At 56.4% G+C, this 19,046-nt stretch overlaps 1 protein-coding gene across 5 annotated transcripts in view; it reads left to right on the forward strand.

Annotated features, from left to right (window-relative positions):
- Positions 1 to 19,046, forward strand: part of PITPNM2 (phosphatidylinositol transfer protein membrane associated 2) — a 134,033-nt gene that overhangs the window by 28,746 nt on the left and 86,241 nt on the right. For 4 of the 5 annotated variants that reach the window (XM_035016885.1, XM_035016883.1, XM_035016886.1 and 1 more), the window contains exon 2: positions 2,179 to 2,285. The gene's annotated coding sequence lies outside the window, so the exon portion shown is untranslated. Of the gene's footprint in view, positions 1 to 1,337; positions 2,286 to 19,046 lie in introns of those variants that run through there. The other variant, XM_035016884.1, reaches the window with a different exon arrangement.

Below are 19,046 nucleotides of genomic sequence, written 5' to 3' on the forward strand. Positions count from 1 at the left end.
GGGAGAAAAACTTAAAGGCGTAACATGTTTTCTTTCTGTTCCTGATCATCAGCAACAAATACACCACCACGTCTTATTTGGTTTCCGTACCCCCCCCCCCCCGCCAGACCACAACAACGACAGGTGTGCATGGAAGGTGCATGCAACAGTTCTCAGCAACGGCTTGTGTTTTATTGTGGTTTCTCATCTTCCCTAAGGGATGGGCTGGTGGACTTTTTACCTTTCTTGTGAGGGGTCATGGAGGAAACCTGGCAATATCTTCCGATTTCATTCCAGTGATGATTTGTGCCCCCCTCCCCTCCCACCTCCCCTAGAGGTTCCCCGAGGCGCCGACTCACTCCTTAAGCAGATCCTGCATTCACTTTTTGGACTTTAAATGCTTTTTTTGTCAGAAAAATGATTTCCCCACGGTGCACCTCTCTGTAAGGAGTGCGCGTTTTTCTCTCGCAGCCCCCGCAGATCTCATTCTGCCGGGTTGAGTCACAGTTGACCTTCTCACCCACCAGAGGCGTCCTGGTGGAGTGGAGGGGGGCCGGCCTTCAGAATCCGGCTTGCCACTGACTGGTGTGTTACCATGGCAAAGGCCCTTCCCTCCCCGCAGGTTTCCTTACCTCTGAAAAGCCGGGGGGGGGGGGGGGTTGTGGAGATGGGGGCAGTGGAGACTTACACTGACCTCACACTGGGTTTAGAGGTTTTGTGGTGGAAGCGAAGAAACAGAACGGAGAAACCACAGGGAGCCAGGGCGTGTGTGCATGCAGTGAGCTGTGGAATTCGGTGGAACGTAGAGGAGAGAAGCTGGAGCTCCCCCCTTCTCCCCCTCCCCTGCATGCCCAGCCGGGGGCGGGGGACCTGGGACCCCTGAGACATTTTGTGCGTTGCGGGTCCAAGCGTGTATATGGGAGTGTGGCTGTGGACAGAAGGGGCAGGCGCACGGCCAAGACGGAGCCTCAACTCCTGCAGGCCCGGCCTGAAGAGCACTTTGCAGAATTGGCCGTGGCTCCTCCGGGAGTGTGGGCCTGCACTGCAGAGGGTGGGCGTGTGAAAAGCTGGTCTCCCCTGCTCGCAGCCACACCTCCCACTGCTGTGCCATCCCCAGTTAGATTCTCTCCCTCCTCTGAACTCTTATTGCCTGTGCCCTCATTTGGCACTTGATCACTTCTGCTCTCCCGAGCCTCCAGGAATGCCCCTCACTTTGCCTGTGCCTCTGTCCAGACCCTGCAGGCCTAGGCTGGTGTCCCTGGAGCCGCTGGGGCCTGGCCTCAGCTCTTGGCGGGGGTCTCTCTGGAGCTGAGGATTGGTTCCTAAAGAACCATGACTTCTACAGCCTGCAGTTGCGGCGGGTTGGTGGGGGGGCTGCCTTCTGGTCACAGTCAGGGGAAAGCCTCCCTGGCCGCTGCCCCCTACCTGGGCCCCGTATGAGGTCTGGCAAGTGCGTCAGACAAACAAGCATGTGTTGAGTTGCAAGTGTGGGCCATGGTGGGAGCCCCGGGTTGGGTGGCGGCTTTAGTGGTGCTTGTGAATTTTCTGATGTCTTGGAGGCTGATTGCACCCAGGACTCCCCAGAAATCCATTTCTCCACCTTTTCCATCATGTTGTGCGTGTTCATCTCTGGCCTCTGGATATCTGGCGGAGGTGGGTCTCCAGTTACACACCGCCCAACTGCAGGGACTTGATGGGAAGGAGAGAGTTGTCTGCATCACCCCGTGACGCTGCTCCTGACCCCGCCCCGGGCACCAGGATGCTCCCGGCTGGTGGCCAAGAGCTCTAGGCTGCCGTTCCCTACTTCTCTTCTGTTTGCCTTCCCTCTGCAGCCTGGGGTCCTGCAGTCCCAGAGGTTGATAGGTGAAAAATCTCAGGGTTGAGGCCGAGCTGGGCTTCAGTGCTGAGAAAGCTCCTGTGTGCTGGTGGTGTGGGTCCTGGTTCTCTTCTGAAGCACAGGGAGCCCTGGGCAGTGTCGAGTGCATCAGCCTCTGGGACCGCATCCTGGACGGGTCCGTTTGTCGAGTGCAGACTCCTTCAGCCCAGCACCCCCTGTCCTCTCCCCTCGGCATAGCTAGGTTTCCTGTCTCTGGCGTTGCTCAGGATGAGGCCGGGCCCTGTCGATTTCCCAGCTGGGTTGCCCTGAGTGACCAGAGCAGCTGGTGTCTCACCTTCTTCCCCACTGGCTTCTCCCTGCAGGATGCTGACACGTGTGTCCTGGTCCCCAACACCCTTCTGTGTGCCTAGCGAGTCGTCCCTCCTCCTGTGGCAGGACATCGAGGGAGCCTTCTCACACGGACCCACTGGTAAGGACCGCCCACTAGCTTTGGAGTTTGGGGGTGCAGGGGCTCTCTTGCTGTTTCCTCTTCCTTAAACATCTGACTTTATCTGATTAATGGGGTAGATTGTATTAATCGATCCTCCTTCTTGCAAATATCGATTGCTCTTCACTAAGTAGGTAGGACTGATGTTCTTTCCGTGGTTCTTTAAGATCCCAGATACGATACAACCCGTTTGGATGGCCCTTGTGAGTCTCTGCTGTACAGTATGCCCTGAGGGACCTCTCTTCGCTTCTCTTGGAGCCGTTGGCCCAGCCTGGGATCCCCACTCTCAGTAAACAGGGCAGGACAGGAGTTTCAGAGTTCCTAAGCCTTGGCAGTGGGCAGGGGCTTGGGCGCTGCCTTGCCGCATTTCCCACAAGCCGTAGTCAGTGACACGGACCAAAACGTGCGTGTGTTTTCATGTAAGCATTTCCCTGGATGAGAAACTGAGTGGCTGGGCGGGGGTGGGGGGGGGCATGGCATGTCTGAGGTCCTCCGCAGAGTTAGCGGTGGCCTAGGCGGGATCCCAGTGCTTAGCCTTTCTCTCCTGCCCTGGGTCCCCCTGGGCTTCTTGTCCATCTCATCCCATTTCCTGTCCCCAAGTCTCTGACACAGGCCTCGCCCCGTACCCTTCTTGTCATGCTGAGGCCTTTGGTGGGTAGAGCAGGGAAAGTGGTGTTGCCTTCTCTTGTTCTAAACTCCAACACACCCCTCTCCCTGGACGCTCATCAGCCAGTCTGAACTTTGGGGACAAGGAGGATGGATGTTCGGGGTGAAGAGGCCGGGGGGTGACACTGGTGCTCCTCCCTGGACACAGTGTGAACACACTGACTCTGTAAGCACACGGATCCATTAGGATCCCATTTTACACAAGGAAGCTGAGGCTCAGAGGTGGCAAGTGTCTGGCCCAAGGTCACACAGCTAGTCAGGGGTGGGCTTGGGATTGGACCCCAAGTCTAGACCCTGGAGCACATGGTATGGTTTTCCAAATATGGCCCTGGCTTCCCCAAAGGATGAGGCCCAGGCTCTGCCCTTCCTTGCTTGGGGCTCCAGGTAAGCCCCTTTCCGCCCCTGGGCCTCCTGGGGAATAGGGCACAGCAGACGAGGCCTCCGCCGAGTGCCCCCCTCACTCCTGTGTTTCCATGTTGGCACCACGGGCTGTTTTCTCTGTAATTGCTCATTCTTTTCAGTTGCTGTAAAAAGGCCTCCAAGTGCTAAGAAGAGAGAGTGCTCTGTTGTATTTTTGTTTTGTTGTCTTGTTTTAATTCACTCTCCGAGAGTCTCAGAGCCTCAGTGCTGGGGTGGGTGTGGCGGAGGGCTGGCTGGGGACCGCAGGGCGCAGGAGGTCGCCCTGGCCTTGGGGCCCTGGTGAGCACTCCTCTGTCCTGGAGGCCTGAGCTCTGACAACAGCAACTTTGCTTCCTGTTTCCTTTTCCACCGGAAGGCAGTTGTTTTCCTTCCGAACAACTGCATCCCCCAGTTACGGGGTTTTAGAGATGGTGGCCTTGTGTCCATCTTATCTGGGGGCCCCCACTTAGCCCCAAGTGTGCTCAGGAATTCCTCTGCTTTACTCATTTATCCCGCGAACATTTACTGTGTCCCCAGGATAGACCAGGTGCCATGTTGGGGTTCCAGGCACAAAGCTGGGAACAGAAGAGGCAGGAGTCCCGCCCGCGTGACATTATACCCTGGTGTTGCCAGAAACTCGCCCCACAGTCTCACCTCTGCATTGGCAGAGGGGAAGATCATGGTTGCCCCTACACGCCTCTGAGCTCCCCGTGGGAGTTTGTGGCCATGACAGGCCTCCGGACCACTGGGCCCCGGCTGGCATGCGTTGGGAGGGTTGGGGAGAGGCAGGCCTTCCCCGCGGCTGAGAATGTGAAGTCTCTTCCTCATCTCCGAAAGGGCTTAAGGAGCAGGATCTATTTTTAGAGGAGCTCCTTGCTCCAAAGGAACAGGAGCCCTTCCTTCCAGGAGGTGGGGGTGGGGTGGGCGCAGGGCAGGGGTCAGCTGGAGTGCCTCAGCTCAGTCTGGCTGTGTTCTGCATCTGCTCGGCCTGGACGCAGGGCCGTCTGCAGAGAGGGTCTGCCTGAAAGAGGGGGTCCCCGCCGGGGAGAGCATCTGCCCTCAGGCACCCACCCAACCCGGGTGGAAGGTGAAGATGTTTGCCATTCTGAGCCGGGGCTCAGAGCTTCTAGCATTTGACGGCCCCCTCTGTGGGGAGGGTCCGCAGGCCCCGGCTCTGGGTCATCACTTCCTCCCTGACTCCCCCAGCTCTCGCAGGGAGGAGTGCTTCCTGCCATTGTCTCTGTGAGGTCTCAGCAAGGTCACTATCTCCTCCTGCGGAGGAAGAGAGCCGATGCCTCCGACAGGACCTCAGCCCACAGCAGCACTGACACACTTCCGTCCCCGCCGCGCAGGCTGACCTCCCAGCCTCCCCTCGGCCCAGGCTGGAGGCCCATGGCAGGGCGGGGGCTTCTCTCCTTCACCTGCAGAAGCTTAACCCTGCCTGCAGGCACCCCAGCTGCAGACGGGAGAGTTAGCGGCTCGGGGTTCCGGCCTGCGATGATTGGCATGTTGGATGGCTTAGCCGGAGTGGGAGGCTGCACCCATGAGCACGGAGGGGCGGGAGCTCACGGTCAGGAGGCAGGACTCCCAGACACTGCGTCGTGTCCTACAGCAGAGATGCTGCCCGCTTCCTGCCTTCCTTTGCTGTTCCCCTGCCGTGTCTGGGAGAGAGCTGGGCGGGATCTGAGTCCCCCACCTGTGCCCCCACGACTTCCCGCAGCCATGTTTCTTTTTCTCGTGCGGCGCCTTGAAACACAGCCCACGCTGCCCAGGACCTGGGCCGGCCACCCCACCCCTGCCTGCGTGCAGAATGCCCTGCCGGCCCCTGGCTGTCCCGCCTCTCTGTTCTGCCGCATCTCAGGGGCCTCTCCGTGCCCAGTCCCGGGCTTTGCCTGTTGACTTAGGTGCTGCACTTCCTGAGAGTGTACTTTATTCTCAGCCAGCTGGAACAGTGCATTCCTCCAGCTTTGTTTCTGGTCCCTGCTCCCTGTCACCTGTTGAGGTTCGCACAGGATACCAGGGCTCTCAGAGAGCCGGGCTTGAGTGTGCTCCGCTCACGCACTCCGGGATCGGCAGGGCCAGGGCGAGAAGCCGCCTCCGCCTCCTTGAGGCCGCGTGAGGCCAATGGCTCCGTCTCACCCACCCTGTCCCGGCTGGGGCTCCCCTGGAGCTCTGCCCACAGGCCCTCGGCACTGGCAGCCCCCCTTCCGGCTGCATCCTGCTCCCCGTTTCCCCATCTCGGCCTTCCCTCTGTTCTGAGGACGAGCCCACTGCTGGAGTCTCTTGTACTTCCCCATGGACGGTGTCCAGTGCCCTCACCGAGGCCATGTTTGTAACCTCATCTTGCCCTACAAGGAGGCACCTGGAAGCATTTGCTTATGAACTGACCCTCAGACTTCCTGGGACCAGGTCCAGTCAGTGTTCTCTGGGTCATTTCCTTGCTTTGTTCCTCCACACATGTCCTGAGCTGCAAACCTGCCTAGAGAAATCACTTTGATTCCTGGAGACAGTGTCCAGAGCTTGGGATTCTCAGAAGGACTCCTGAGATGATGCCATTCAATCAAGCTGGAGGTTGTATGGCCCCAGACTGTTCGCTTTAGCAGCATGGTCCAACCTGCAGATGATCAAAATGTATCCATTCAATATATTGTAGTCAATGTATTCATTCAGTATTTAGCCAGTACCCACTATTCTGGGAGCTGGGTATAAAGGAATGATACAACATATAAAATCTTGGCCCTCCTGGGCATACACTCTAGTGTGGGAAGACACACAATAAACAAAGACTGTCAGATGGGGATTAATGCTAAATAAATAAATAAGAAGGCCTCTCAAGTTGGGACAGTTAAGCAAAGGCCTGAAGGACGTGAAGGAGAGAGCCAGGAGCTTATCTCGAGGAGGAGCATCCAGGCGGGCGACAGCCTGTGCAAAGGCCCTGTGGCAGGAGCTTGTCCAGGATGTCCTAGAAACTGGAGGGAAGGAGGGAGGGGACAGGTAGCACAAGAAAGGGGTTGGAGAAGTAATGAAAGCCCACATCCCGCGGGGCCATGCGAGTCTTATTGAGACTTTGACTCTGACCCCGAGCAGGATGTGGTGGTACCGAGGAGTTCGAGCATAGGAGAGCCAGGATCCCACTGAGCTTTAGAAGGAGGGTTTCTGGCTAGGGTGCTGAGAATGGACTGGGTGGGGTGGAGGGAGGAAGCGGAGAGACCAACGGGGAGACCGTTGTCAGGGCCTGAGGTGGTGGATGCTGGGCCAGCCTGGCGGCGGTGGACGTGGTGAGGGAGGTGGTTTCCAGGCATGTCTTAAAGGTAGAGCCTAAAGGGATCGCTGAGGAATCAGGCAATCCCTGTTGTGTGGGCTTGTAGAGAACAGGCTCTCACAGACTTGGAAGGACTCAGGAGGTCAGCCTTTTCACTTAACCTGTGAGGAAACTGAGCCCCAGTAAAGGAAGTTATTGCCCAAAGTCACACGGCAATCTGGTTGCGGCAGAGCCAAGACTCGGGTGTCCGGCCCCACGACCAGTGGTTTTGTAGCTGATCTGCCGGACGGCTCTGGGTGGGGGATGTGCAGGGATTTGAGGGCTCAGGGAAGAAGGACTGGCCCCAGACACTGCAGCTGAGCATGGGGTCATGGCAGACTCCACTGGCGAGCAGAAATTCGGGACTTCGTCAGCAGACAGTTCTGGGCACACTGGGCCTTCCACTGCGTTCTCTGGGCTGGTGTTTTGACCTCAGTCAGGCAGGGGTCTTGATGGCCACATCTGAGCTCTGGGGTAGATCAGCCAACGCTCCCATGCATTTTATTGAAGCCTTTTTTGAGCTTCTACCAAGTGCCAGGCCAGAGCTAAGATGTGCTTGCTCTCGAGGAGCTCACAGTTCAGGGGAGACAGACAAGTGAACCCAGATGCCCCTGTGACAGTGGGGAGCTGTCCACATGCAGGAGATCCAAGGTCAGGCACTGAGCAGCCTCTGCACCCTCCAAGATACCCCAGTGAACCGAAGCCAGACTCCGTCCGCACACCGCGGGGGTCTGGTTAAGTCCCTGATCCATCTTATAACAAAGGGGATCAGGAGGGTGGGCGGGGGCTGGGATCCCACTGCCCTACAGCTGTCACCTAAAGCAGGTTTCGCTTAAACAGTGAGGACCCAGCCGCACCCTGACCTTGATTATACTCACTGAGGGGCAACCTTGCATTTCACGGCTGGGACTGCTGTGTGCTTCTTTGTGAGCAGCTAACAGGCTGCTGACATTTTTTTTTTTTTTTTTTTTTTTTTAGTTTGCAAGCCTCCTCTAATGGCCAGCTCTAAGTCACTTGCGGCCTTCGCGATACAGAGCAAGGCCTGTCAAGTTCCCAGCTCTGCATGGGATGATCTGGGTATCGTCTTTTTTTTTTTTTTTTTTTAAGATTTTATTTATTTATTTGACAGAGGGTGAGCACAAGCAGGGGGAGCAGCAGAGGGAGAGAGAAAAGCTGGCTCTCCGCTGAGCAAGGAGCCCGATGCAGGGCTCGATCCCAGGACCCTGGGATCATGACCTGAGCTTATGGCAGACACGTAACCTAATTGAGCCACCCAAGCGCCCCGGGTGTCGTCTTTAGACTCCTTAGCGCGAAGGTTGCCTGGGGAAGGTAAAGAGATTTTGCTTTGGCTCCCTTTGGAGAAGCTGAATCTATTAAGGCCAAAGGGGGGAGATTCAGTTTGAATTTCCCTCCCGCCTTTTCACTTGCCCTGTCCCCATCACAACGAATGTACCAGTGAGGAATGACAACTTGGAAATTGCTTCCCCTGATTGATTTACGGGCCGTCTGCAGAAACAGTTCTCATTGCCCCGGGCTCTGGTCAGTGCCCTGGGACCCCAGGTGACCGTGGGGCAGGGCTAACAAGAACGCGGTGCCCGGAGGTGGGAGATCCGGCTGGACGCTGAAGAGAGGCGCGAGGCCCCGTGGGCTGGGTGTCTGGCCAGCTTCTGTCCTTTGGTTGGTGTCTTCCTCGGAGGCCAGAGGAGGGGGGAGGACGGCAAGGAAACCCAGGCACATGCTCCGAGTTCCGTCCTTCCCTACCGTGCGCCGCAGCCTGACATGGTATGCCAGGGATCTCCCCGCAGTCCTGCCGTGCTTCTCACGGTCAGACCCTCCTCTAGCGCAAGTGGGGTTCGGTGCAGTTCCCGCACGTAGCTGGTGGGGTTCAGGATTCACGCCTCCCCTCTGGGCTCCGTCTTCCCGAAGAAAGGGGGTTTGTTGGTCTGTTCTCAGCCAGCAGCTTTCTAGGAGGTGGGTTCCCAGACGGGAGGCACGGCCTGAGGTTGGGCCATCATTTAACCAACATGTATTAAGCACCTTCTGTATGCCTGAGCTGTGCTGTGTGTCAGAGGTAAACATAAATCCGAGTTGTGCTTCGAGGGGCTTGGAAGGAGAGCCTTGCCTCCCCTCTTCCCTCTAGCGGAGCTGAGCCTCCTTCACGTTCCAAATACTCTTGGGAAACACCGCGCGCTCACTCCCCAGTGCTTTACCGTGAATAAGCTTATGAAAATGGAACCGAGCAGGTGAGGATGAGAGGAGAGGGCATCTCAGCAGGAGGGACAGCTCTTACATGACGGGTTGCCCCAGGGCCAGCCCGTCCCACGCTCCACTCCTGCCTCAAGGGGACATCTGAGGTCAGGGCCAGGTTTTCTTCAACCACTAAAGCATCTTGCAGAGATGGCCTAGATTTGGAGACTGACCAGAGGAAAGAGAGCAAATGAGAAAACCAGAGTAGAGCACCTCACACGGCACCTGGCACTTAGTAGGTGCTCATTAAATGAACATCCCTTGCCTGACACAAGCAATCAGAGTTGGCCACAGATCCCAGGGGTTGTGGCTGCCTGGGGACCGTGGCTGAGCCCCTCGTTGGCAGAGCCCTCTGATCCACATCTGTGTGGGGCTTGGGGCTTGCAAGTGAATGGTTCCTTCTGTCTCTGAGGCCAGGAAAGGCTTCTGGAACTGGGGACTCTGGAGCTGCGGAGGCAGAGTTTGAAGGGGGTGTTTGAGGATGCACTTGCCCCAGGTGAGGCAGCCCGAGTCCTCTCTCCTACCGAATGGCCCATGCTGTGCTGGCCCCTAAGTCCTGTGTCTGACACAGGAAGCTGGGGACAGGCCTGGCTTGGAGAAGTGGCAAGCCGGCAGAATGCCACCGTGTGGTGACCAGGGCTGCCCAGCCTGCCCCTCCCACAGGCAGATGGGACTCCCCCTATTCTGTCTCCCCAAGTGCCCTGGGCTTATACTCCTCTGCTTTTGCCTAGCGTGGTGATTTTTTAGCAACTTGCCTGGGATATAATTTATATGGCATACAACTCACCCATTTAAAATGTACAATTCAATGATATTTCATATCTTCCCAGACTTATGCAACCCTCAGAAAATTTTAGAACATTTTTGTCACTCTGAAAAGAAACCCGTACCCCTTTGCTGTCACTCCCTTCCCACACCCCTGGCAGCCATTGGTGTGGTTTCTGTCCCTATGGATTCGCCTGCTCTGGACATTTCGTGTCATGGGATCAGACACCGTGTGGCCTTTAGTGACTGGATTCTCTCACGCTGTATCATGATTGCAGGGCTCATGCAGGTTGGGGCAGGTGTCCATGCCTCACTGTTCTTTTGGCCGAGTAATAGCCATTGTATGGATAGGTTTTGTTTATCCACTCATCCGTTGATGGACATTTACCTTTTTTCCCACCACAATCATTTTTTTTTTTTTTGCAATCACGAATAATCCCACTGTGAACGTTCATGTACAGGTTTTTGTGCGGACTTCTGTTTCATTCCTCCTGAGTATGTACCTAGGAGTGGAGTCACTGGGTTCTAGGGTAACTCTGTCTTTCTCTAACATTTTGAGGAACTGCTAGACTTTTCCAAAGTGGCTGTCCCATTTTACAGAGCATTTTTTTAAAAAAAATAATGAGAGACATGGAGAGTCGGGTAGTGTGGTGGTTAATGCAGACTCCAGAGCTAAAGTGCTGGGTTCAGATCCCGGCTGGGAGATGGGGCAGGTCCCTTCACCTCTCTGAGACTCAGTTTCCCCATCTATAAGATGGGGATGGTATTAGGACCTACTGCATGTTGCCATGGGAAGTAGACCAGTGACTTCTGTACAGTGCTCAGGAAGGGCTGTGTCTGTGTTAGCTGTTATCATTATTTTTCCCTAGACTGTGGGTGCTGGGCACATAGTAGGTGCTGGGCACACAGTAGGTGCTCTGTCAGGGATGTTTTGAAGGATATGGAATTTGCATTCAGGGTGCCCCCTTTTGTCTTCTTTTTTTTTTTTTAAGATTTTATTTATTTGACAGAGAGAGACACAGCGTGAGAGGGAACACAAGCAGGGGGAGTGGGAGAGGCAGAAGCAGGCTTCCCACGGAGCAGGGAGCCTGATGCGGGGCTCGATCCCAGGACCCTGGGATTGTGACCTGAGCCGAAGGCAGACGCTTAACGACTGAGCCACCCAGGCGCCCCCCCTTTTGTCTTCTGATCACCCCTGGGGAAAGCTCCCGTCAGGTGTCAGTGCCTTGTACCCTGCGAATCTCTCTTCACCCGGAGGGGCTGGCGTAGGGCAGGGTGGGCCCTGGAGCAGCTCCAGCTCCAAGAGGCATGAAGCCCAGGCACACAGGGAGTCCTTGGAGTCAGGACTTGAGAGTCAGGAGTGGTTTGAGCAATTCAGAAGCTGCCACGCTTGGCAGGCAAGACCCAACCCCATGGTGGTGCACCCTGCTCCTCTCTGCACCCTGGCTCCTGCCCTGCGACCAGCCATGAGGAAGGAGCCCAGATCCCCACCAGAAGCCCCACAGAGGACCAGCCCCATGCTTGGAGGCATCCTCGGAAGCTTCCCCAGGCCCACCCCCACCGGGCCCCAGGCAGAGAGACAGGCCTGCTCCCTCCCCTGGCTGGAGCCCCTGCAGAGTGGAAGCTCCCCAGCCTGGCAGCACCAGCCCAGCACCTGCCCAGACAGCGAGGCAGAGTTAGAGAGCACCCAGGCCTGTCATTTGCCCTGATTGCTGAAGGGAGTCCACAGGGTATGGGGTTCCATTCTTTAAAAAGTTTTTTTGGGTGGCAAAAGGGAGTTAGGCCGTATAAAAGTCCACCAACACAGAGTTGAGACAAACCTTGGATTTCAAGTCCGACTCCATCACCAACTGCGGTGTTGTCTTGAGCAGGGGGTTCAGCTGCCTGGAGCCTTCATGTCTTCATCTGTGGAAGGGACAGGTTGTGACGTCTATCTTGTCTGCTGACTGCAGTTAAACAGTCCTGCGTAGGGTGCTCCGAGGAGAGCACCTGGCTCTCTGGTCACTCCACAAATGGGGATTCTTTCCCTTCTTGTGGGGAGGTGCTCCTGGGGACACAGGGCCCTGGGCTCCCCTGGGGAGGCCCAGAATGGGCCAGGGCTCCTGGGAAGGAGGGAAGGGTAGTCAGACAAAAGTCAGGCCAGGGGCTAAAGATCTAGGCAGGGAGGAGGTGTCAGGGACCAGCCCGGAGTCCCTGTCAGAGGACACCCCGCTCAGGCCACAGATACAGCCGGTGAGTCTCCTCAATCTCATGTGCTCAAAGGCCCTGCTCCTGAGATCTGTGATAGGGCCCAGTGCCTTCTTAGCCTGACTCTATCTCACCACCCCTGACCCTGCACTCCTGCCCCTGGGACTTCTTGCCACTCCCCAGACATACCATGCACTGTGAGTACTAAAGCCACTGGCTCATGCTGGTCCATGTGCCCTTCCCCCTTCTCTCCTGGTAAACTCCTATGCATCCTTCAAAGCTCAACCAAAATGCCCCCTCTCCTATGAAATCAGGCAGTCAGCTGGTGCCTTTGCCTTCTCTCTGCTCCAGCCTCACTCTGTGCCCTTCCTCTGTTAATACACCAGGTGCTCCAATGAGTGCCTGTCCTTCATCCCAGAGGGCGAGTCCTTCTTCCAGGACACTGAAGCTGAGGAGCACCAGCAGCCCACCGGTTCCCCTAAGGTGCCTGCTTCTTCTTCCCCAATCAGCCAAGTTGTCTCTGAGTCGTCCTCCCTTCCAGGAGGGGGGAAGTGGCCAGGGAAGTGGGAGACCGTGTACGCGCTTCCACTATGAGCCGTGCTCTCGTGTCCAGGTGCGGGGTGGGGTGGGGAGGACGGGAGGGCGTGTCCCTGCGACCTTGGTGTGTGGGTGACCTGCTTTTTGTGAGCGTGTGTCCGGGAACCACAGAGCCCGCGTGCCCGCTCCCTTTGAGTCTCCCTTCTGTCTCTGAGCTGATTAACGTGCTGACGTCCGTCAGGAGCTCTCGTCACTTTTGGTCTCCCTGCAGCCCGGCAGCTGCGATGCGTTGCTTTGGACTTGTCCCCTGCATCGCAACGGAGGGCTGAGGCCGGCCGGGAGTGAGGGATTATGTGGTTCCCTTCTGGCTTCAGCTGCCTCGCCGGCCCGACCAGCTGTTCCCTGTTGCCCACTGCCAAGCGGCAGATGTGGGGGGCGAGGTCAGCCCGGGAGCTGGGGACCTGCCCATCATCTTCACGTGAATGTCTCCAAGGCTATTTCTGGCCTCGCCATTATCCCAACGGCTTCGGGGGATAAATATAGCTGCGGATTGAAAAGCCCCAGTGGCAGGCAGGCAGGCGGTACATACTGGAGTGTGCGGACGGGGTGCTTGGCTATAAATAAGGCTGCTAGAACACCTCCCCAGCCACGCCGCCACCAGCCGTGCGTGGAAAGACAGATTTCCTTGCCGACTCCCTCCCAAAGCCCACGTGTGCCTGGGGGCCCAGGCGGTGGAGGAGGGAGGAAGGGGGGCGCAGGTCTGTTGGGACGTTGCACAGAAGGGCTGGCTGCTGGAAGTAGCTAGCTCCCCTGTACCACTCCCTAGAGTAGCTTATAAAGGGGGATGGCCAGTAGCCCCAGCGGGAATCCCAGGGATAACCGCATGGTGGGAGGGACGGTGTGTTGTGCTGAGAACCGTGGCCCAGTTCAGCATCTTCAGCCTGCTCCATCTCCCTCCCCGAGGCCCGGCTCCTGTTGCAGAGAGGCCCGCGGACAAGGGCTGGGCCCAGGTGGTCCCGGGGCGCAGGTGGCAACGTGGCTTTCTCGAGCTTCATGCCTGTCTTCCCCTCTGCTTCCTCCCTGCCCGGATCCAGCCTCCTGTCAAGGGCACAGCTTTGTTTATCTTCTGCTCCCCTGGTCCTCACCGCTCAGCCAAGAGAGTGACCCTCATCCAGGCTGGAGTTGCGGGGGAAGGGGTCCAGCTGCTCCCTGTCCCTTTTCCCTCCTCACTCCTGCCTTCCTGCGCAGGAGCAGGTACCTGGGGCTGGCGTTGAGCGAGGAACAGGACGCGTGCCCAAGAGATACTTCTCATGGACAAGGATAGAAGTCGGGAAACTGGCAAGAGTCCTGTGAGCGCGCCGTGAATACAATATTGTTCCTGTGCGATCGCCAAGCCCGGGAAGTGGCTTCCTGTGAGCCCACTCCCGTCTGCGGCCTCGGTGAACAAAGGCCGAGAGCTGGGGCAGGCAGAGCCAGCGCAGGGAGAAGTCACACGTAGTGATACCGTCATCCAGCGTGCTTGCTGGCTGCAGATGGGGAGGGGGCAGCTGTCGCGAGGGGGCCCTGCCAGTTCTGCGGAGGAGGGGTCTGGGCCCCTGCCCCACGGCTATTCTGGAGCAGGCGCTTGTGTGCAGATCCGTCCTGAACCCCGAGTGTGGGCTGGGAGCTGAGACGAATCGGGTCTGGCCCCCACTCTCAGGAGCTCATCGGCCACTGGAGGGGACAGAGTCTGTATGTGCCTGAGGTGCCTGTGATACCCGCCTGTGGGGACAGGGCGGGGAGCCCAGGGAGGAAGCTCTCAGGGGCGCCAGTACTTGAGTTCACCCTGCACAATGCCCAGTTCACCCAAAAGCCGGGGTAGGGTTGGCGTAAGCGGGGAGGGCCTTCCCTGCTTACGGGAACAGCCTGCCCGAAGGCGTGGAGGCAAGAGGCACCGTGGGTCCCACTGTGAGTGTGGTGAGCGGGGCGTGCCGGGAGGCCAGGCTGAGCGGAGGGAAGGAGCAGGGTTCCGGGGGGGCGGGGGCTCGGGGGGTCATGCGCTGGCTGACGAGTGGGGATGTCCTCTTGAGAGCCGAGGGGGAGCGTGGAGCGGAGCGGCTTTCATCCCAGGAATGTCACGCTCTGATGTGGGGATTAGAAAAGGCTTCCTCTGGCTTCTTGTGGATGACAGGTCGGAGGCGGGGGGAGGAGGGGGCAGGCTGATGGCAACATCACGACGTCTTGCTTTGTTGAGTGCATACCTGAAAGATGTGTGTGTGTGTGTGTTTTTAACCGAGCCTGGAAAACCAGGACGTACGTGTGGGTGCATGCCCGAGAAAGTAGGATTTCTCAAGATGGCAGTGCTGAGCTGCTCAGCAGGTGCGGGCACCATGCCACCATCAGCTCCCCTTGTCACCAGAGGGGTGACTTTGTCCAGCAAGCTTGGCCACTGCCAGTAGCCTGGGTCTGGAGCCAAGATAATTGACTCCCACAGGGGTCAGCCCCTGACCTGGGGGTTCTCTCGGACCCCGAGGTTGGTGTGTGGCTCTCAGCATCCCCCTGGGCAACCCTCTGCCCGCTACTTTTCCCTCCTCACCCGAGTGCCGAGTGAGTCCCAGCACCCCAAAAAAGAGACGACTCTAAGAGTGTTGTTTGACAGAAAGATAAACATGTTTGCTTGAGCCAACCGCAGGACCCAGGAGTTAATCTGGTCATGTAAATATTTTCATGTATTTACGATTCTGCGGGTGTATATTGATAGAAGAAAGGAGAGATGGCGTGGCCCTGATCTCACCTTTAGGGAGAGGGTGTGATGTTTGGTACCATGTGCGTGAGTCAGAGGCCCCACGCTGCTCTGGAGCCCCAGTGTCTGCAGGGCCTGAGATGATCAGAGCCAGGAGCCTCCTGAAGGCCACGCAAGGCCCGTCCTTCAGTTTTCCGACAAGGCATGGAAGGAAACTGTTTCTCTACTCAGCGACAATTTCTTTCTTTTTTTTTTTTTTAAGATTTATTTATTTGAGAGAGAGAAAGAACGAGTGGGGGGAGGGGCAGAAGGAGAGAGAGGATCTCAAGCAGACTCTGAGCTGAGCGCAGAGCCCGACGCAGGGCTCGATCCCACGACCTCAAGATCACGACCTGAGCCGAAACCAAGAGTCGGATGCCCAACTGACTGAACCGCCAGGCGCCCCCTCAGCGACACTTCTGATACCACATGTGTGGGTTTTCCACACCAAGCCATTCTCCGGTTATCTGTGGACACTAGCTGGGTGTCCTGTATGTCGTTCAGTTCTGACGCTAGCTGCCTGGAGCTGGCCCAGACCCTACAGGGGAAGGGCTCAGCCCCGCAACCGCCTTCCATTTCAGATGCCAATCGCGAGGGGCGGGTCTGGGTTACCCAACCTTCTGTCCAACATAGCTGCAACGTTGGGGTTCCCACACACCCCTCCCTCTGCCTCAGGTTGGATTAATTTGCTAGAATGGTTCGCAGAACTCAGGAAGCATTTGCTGATGTTTGTTGGTTTATTATAAAGGGTGTGATAAAGAATACAAATGAACAGCCAGATGCAGAGGTGTGCGAGGTGAGGTCCGGAAGGACCCCAAGTCCTGCCCTTTTGTCCCTGTGGATTTTGGAGAGTTCCACCCTCCCAGATACGTATGTCAACCTGGAGGCTCTCTGAACCCTGCTGTTTAGGGTTTTTATGCACAAATGATTAAATCATCGCCACTGTGATTAGTTCAGCCTCCAGCCCCTTCTCCCCTCCTGGGGCTGGGGAGCTTAGCCTCTAGCTCGTTAGCACAAAAACACTCTTATCACTCAGGAAATCACAAGAGTTTTAGGAGCTCTGTGCCTGGAAAAGGAAGCAAAGACCAAATATGTATTTTTTAGTATATCACAAGATCATAGGGAAACTGATCCCCAAGGAGGCTGGGTGAGGGGACATGTGTTCGGAGGCACACAGGGGACTCAGGGGCAGAGCCTGGTCTTTCCAAGGGCCACACCCAGATCCACTGGGCCCCCACTGGGGTCTGTCCTGGCACCTGTGGAAGGTGCTTCTGGAAAGTTGAGGGCAGTTGCTTGGCCCTCGGGGACACCCAGGGGTATTCTTGTACCCTCTCTGTCCTGCCTTGTCCCCTGCCCTGCGGATGTGCAACCCTTGCTGGTGGACCTGGCTCAGCCTCCGCTCCTTCACTTACCTGCTTCCCCTTGGGCCTCTTGAGCCCAGCAGGACAGGCGGTCTGTGCCCAGCTCGTGTGGTCTGCAAAGCAGGTCGGTGTCGGCTGGAGGTCCCGAGCCCTAGAGGCAATGGACTTGGGTTCTGCCCAGTGCTGTCGTCATCTGAGCCTTGTCAGACTCTGCAAAATGGGAATCGTAAAATGTCACCTCCCAGGGTCGAGGGAGGATGAAATAAAACGAGTTGAGGCAGGCCAGCTTACGCACATTGGTGGCCTCACTTGCCCATTTCACTGCCCATTGAAGGAGATGCTGGGGATCCTTCTGCGCTGATGCAGCAGCCAGGCTCAGGGGGGCCGTCGGAGAGGCCTGACCAGCTCCTCTGTGCTCCTGGCCCCCACGAGCCCCTTCAGTTCCATTCCCCTGGCTGGTCACCTGAGCTGAGGTTGCCCCCTTGAAATGTATGGTTAGCCTGGGGTGGTGAGGCTGACATAAGACAAGGACTTCTAAAATACCTGGCTGGGTAGAAAGCCTGTGACCCTGTAATGTGGGCAGAGGCAGCTGCTGGTGAAATCTGGCCTGTTTGACAGCTTCTGCTGTCCACTTGCCCCCGACCCGGCCTTCACATCGTCCCCCTGTCCGCACTGGCCCCGCTGCAGCCTCAGACCCCAGCCTGCAGTGGTCTCCCGCTCAGGTCCCAGCTTTGTCCTTGACATGACCGGGGGTGCTGCTGGGGTCCGGCTCACCAACTGGAGGTTGATGTGTTGTTGCCTTTGGCCTCAGGGTTGGGGGGATTGAAGATGTGGAGTAGCGGTTTCTGCCCAGGGCCACCACCTGTCCTCTGGGTCCTGCGGGGCTAGGGAGAGCCGTGTCCCCTTGTTTTCCCTCCCAGCGCTGGTCCGGGTGGAACGACACCCTTGAGTGATGGTTGCCCATCAAGGGGGCTGCGGAGTAGTGGGTGGGGGACAGGGCTCGCGGGGCAGAGGGAGCCTCCCTTTCAGAGCCTCTTCCAGCAGCCTTACTCGGTTGTTTACAAATAGTCTTATTTTGGGGGTGTCAGGGTGGCTCAGTCTGTTGAGCGTCTGACTCTTGATTTCAGCCCAGGGCATGATCTTGGGGTGTGGGATCGAGCCCCAGGTTGGGCTCCGTGCTCAGCAGGGAGTCTGCTTGAGATTTTCTCTCTCCCTTTGCCCCTCCTCCCACTTGCATTCTCTCTCTCTCAAATAAATAAATCTTTTTAAAAACCCAACAAATAGTCGTATTTTTGCATGACAGCTTTATTGGGATTTAATTCACATCCCATACAATTCATCCAATTAAAGTGTACAATTCAGTGATTTTCAGTGCAGTTGACCCTAGAACAACAGAGGTTTGAACTGTCCACTTATATGTGGATTTTTTTCTTCAATAAATACAGGACAAGACAGACTGTCAATGTATTTTTTCTCTTCCTTCTGATTTCTTAATAATTTGTCTTTTCTCTGGCTTCCTTTATTGTAGGAATGCAGTATTTAATACACTGAACATACCAAATACCTGTTAATTGACTGTTTATGGTATCGGTCAGGCTTCTGGTCAACAGTAGGCTGTTAGTAGTTAAGTTTCTAGAGAGTCAAAAGTTATGTATGGATTTTCCACTACTCGGTGGGGGCGGCCCCCCTACCCCGTGTTGGTCAAGGGTCAACTGTATATTCACAGCTGTCTGTGACCATTTCCCCCATGAGTTTAAGAACATTTTCATCACTCCTAGACGTCACTCCGCGTTGCTCCCTGAACCCCAGCCCCCGGCAATCACTAATCTGTTTTCTGCCTCTGTGGGTTCGCCTGTTCTGGGTAACTCATTGAGATGAAATCATACACTGTGTGGCCTTTTGTGACCAGCTTCTTTCACTTAGCGTCATGTTTCCAAGTTTATTCATGTGGTGGCGCGTGTTCATTCATTTTTACGGCTGAATAATACCCATTGTGTGGATGGACCTCATTTTGTTTTTCCGTGTATCCGTTGATGACGAGTGCATATTTGTTTACGTTGGCTCCACACCCAGCACGGAGTCCATCACGGGGCTTGAACTCACGACCCTGAGATCAAGACCTGCACTGAGATCAAGAGTTGGATACTCAACCGACTGAGCCACACAGGCGCCCCGATGACTGCATTTTTTTTTTTTTTTAGATTTTATTTATTTATTTGAGACAGAGAGAATGAGAGAGACAGAGAGCACATGAGAGGGGGGAGGGTCAGAGGGAGAAGCAGGCTCCCTGCCGAGCAGGGAGCCCAATGTGGGACTCGATCCGGGGACTCCAGGATCATGACCTGAGCCGAAGGCAGTTGCTTAACCAACTGAGCCACCCAGGCGCCCCGAGTGCATTTTTTTTAAAAAAGTGATTTTCCATCTCAAGCACAGTTCTGGGCCACTGAGGGGGTCAGGGGACAAGTGAGTAGAGAATGTGAACAGCATAAACCATGGCTTCCGAGAGGGGCTTTGGAGGG

Source organism: Mirounga leonina, unplaced genomic scaffold (genome assembly GCF_011800145.1).
Source record: "Mirounga leonina isolate KUSES-001 unplaced genomic scaffold, KU_Mleo_1.0 Mir_171, whole genome shotgun sequence".
NCBI classification, from domain to species: Eukaryota; Metazoa; Chordata; class Mammalia; order Carnivora; family Phocidae; genus Mirounga; species Mirounga leonina.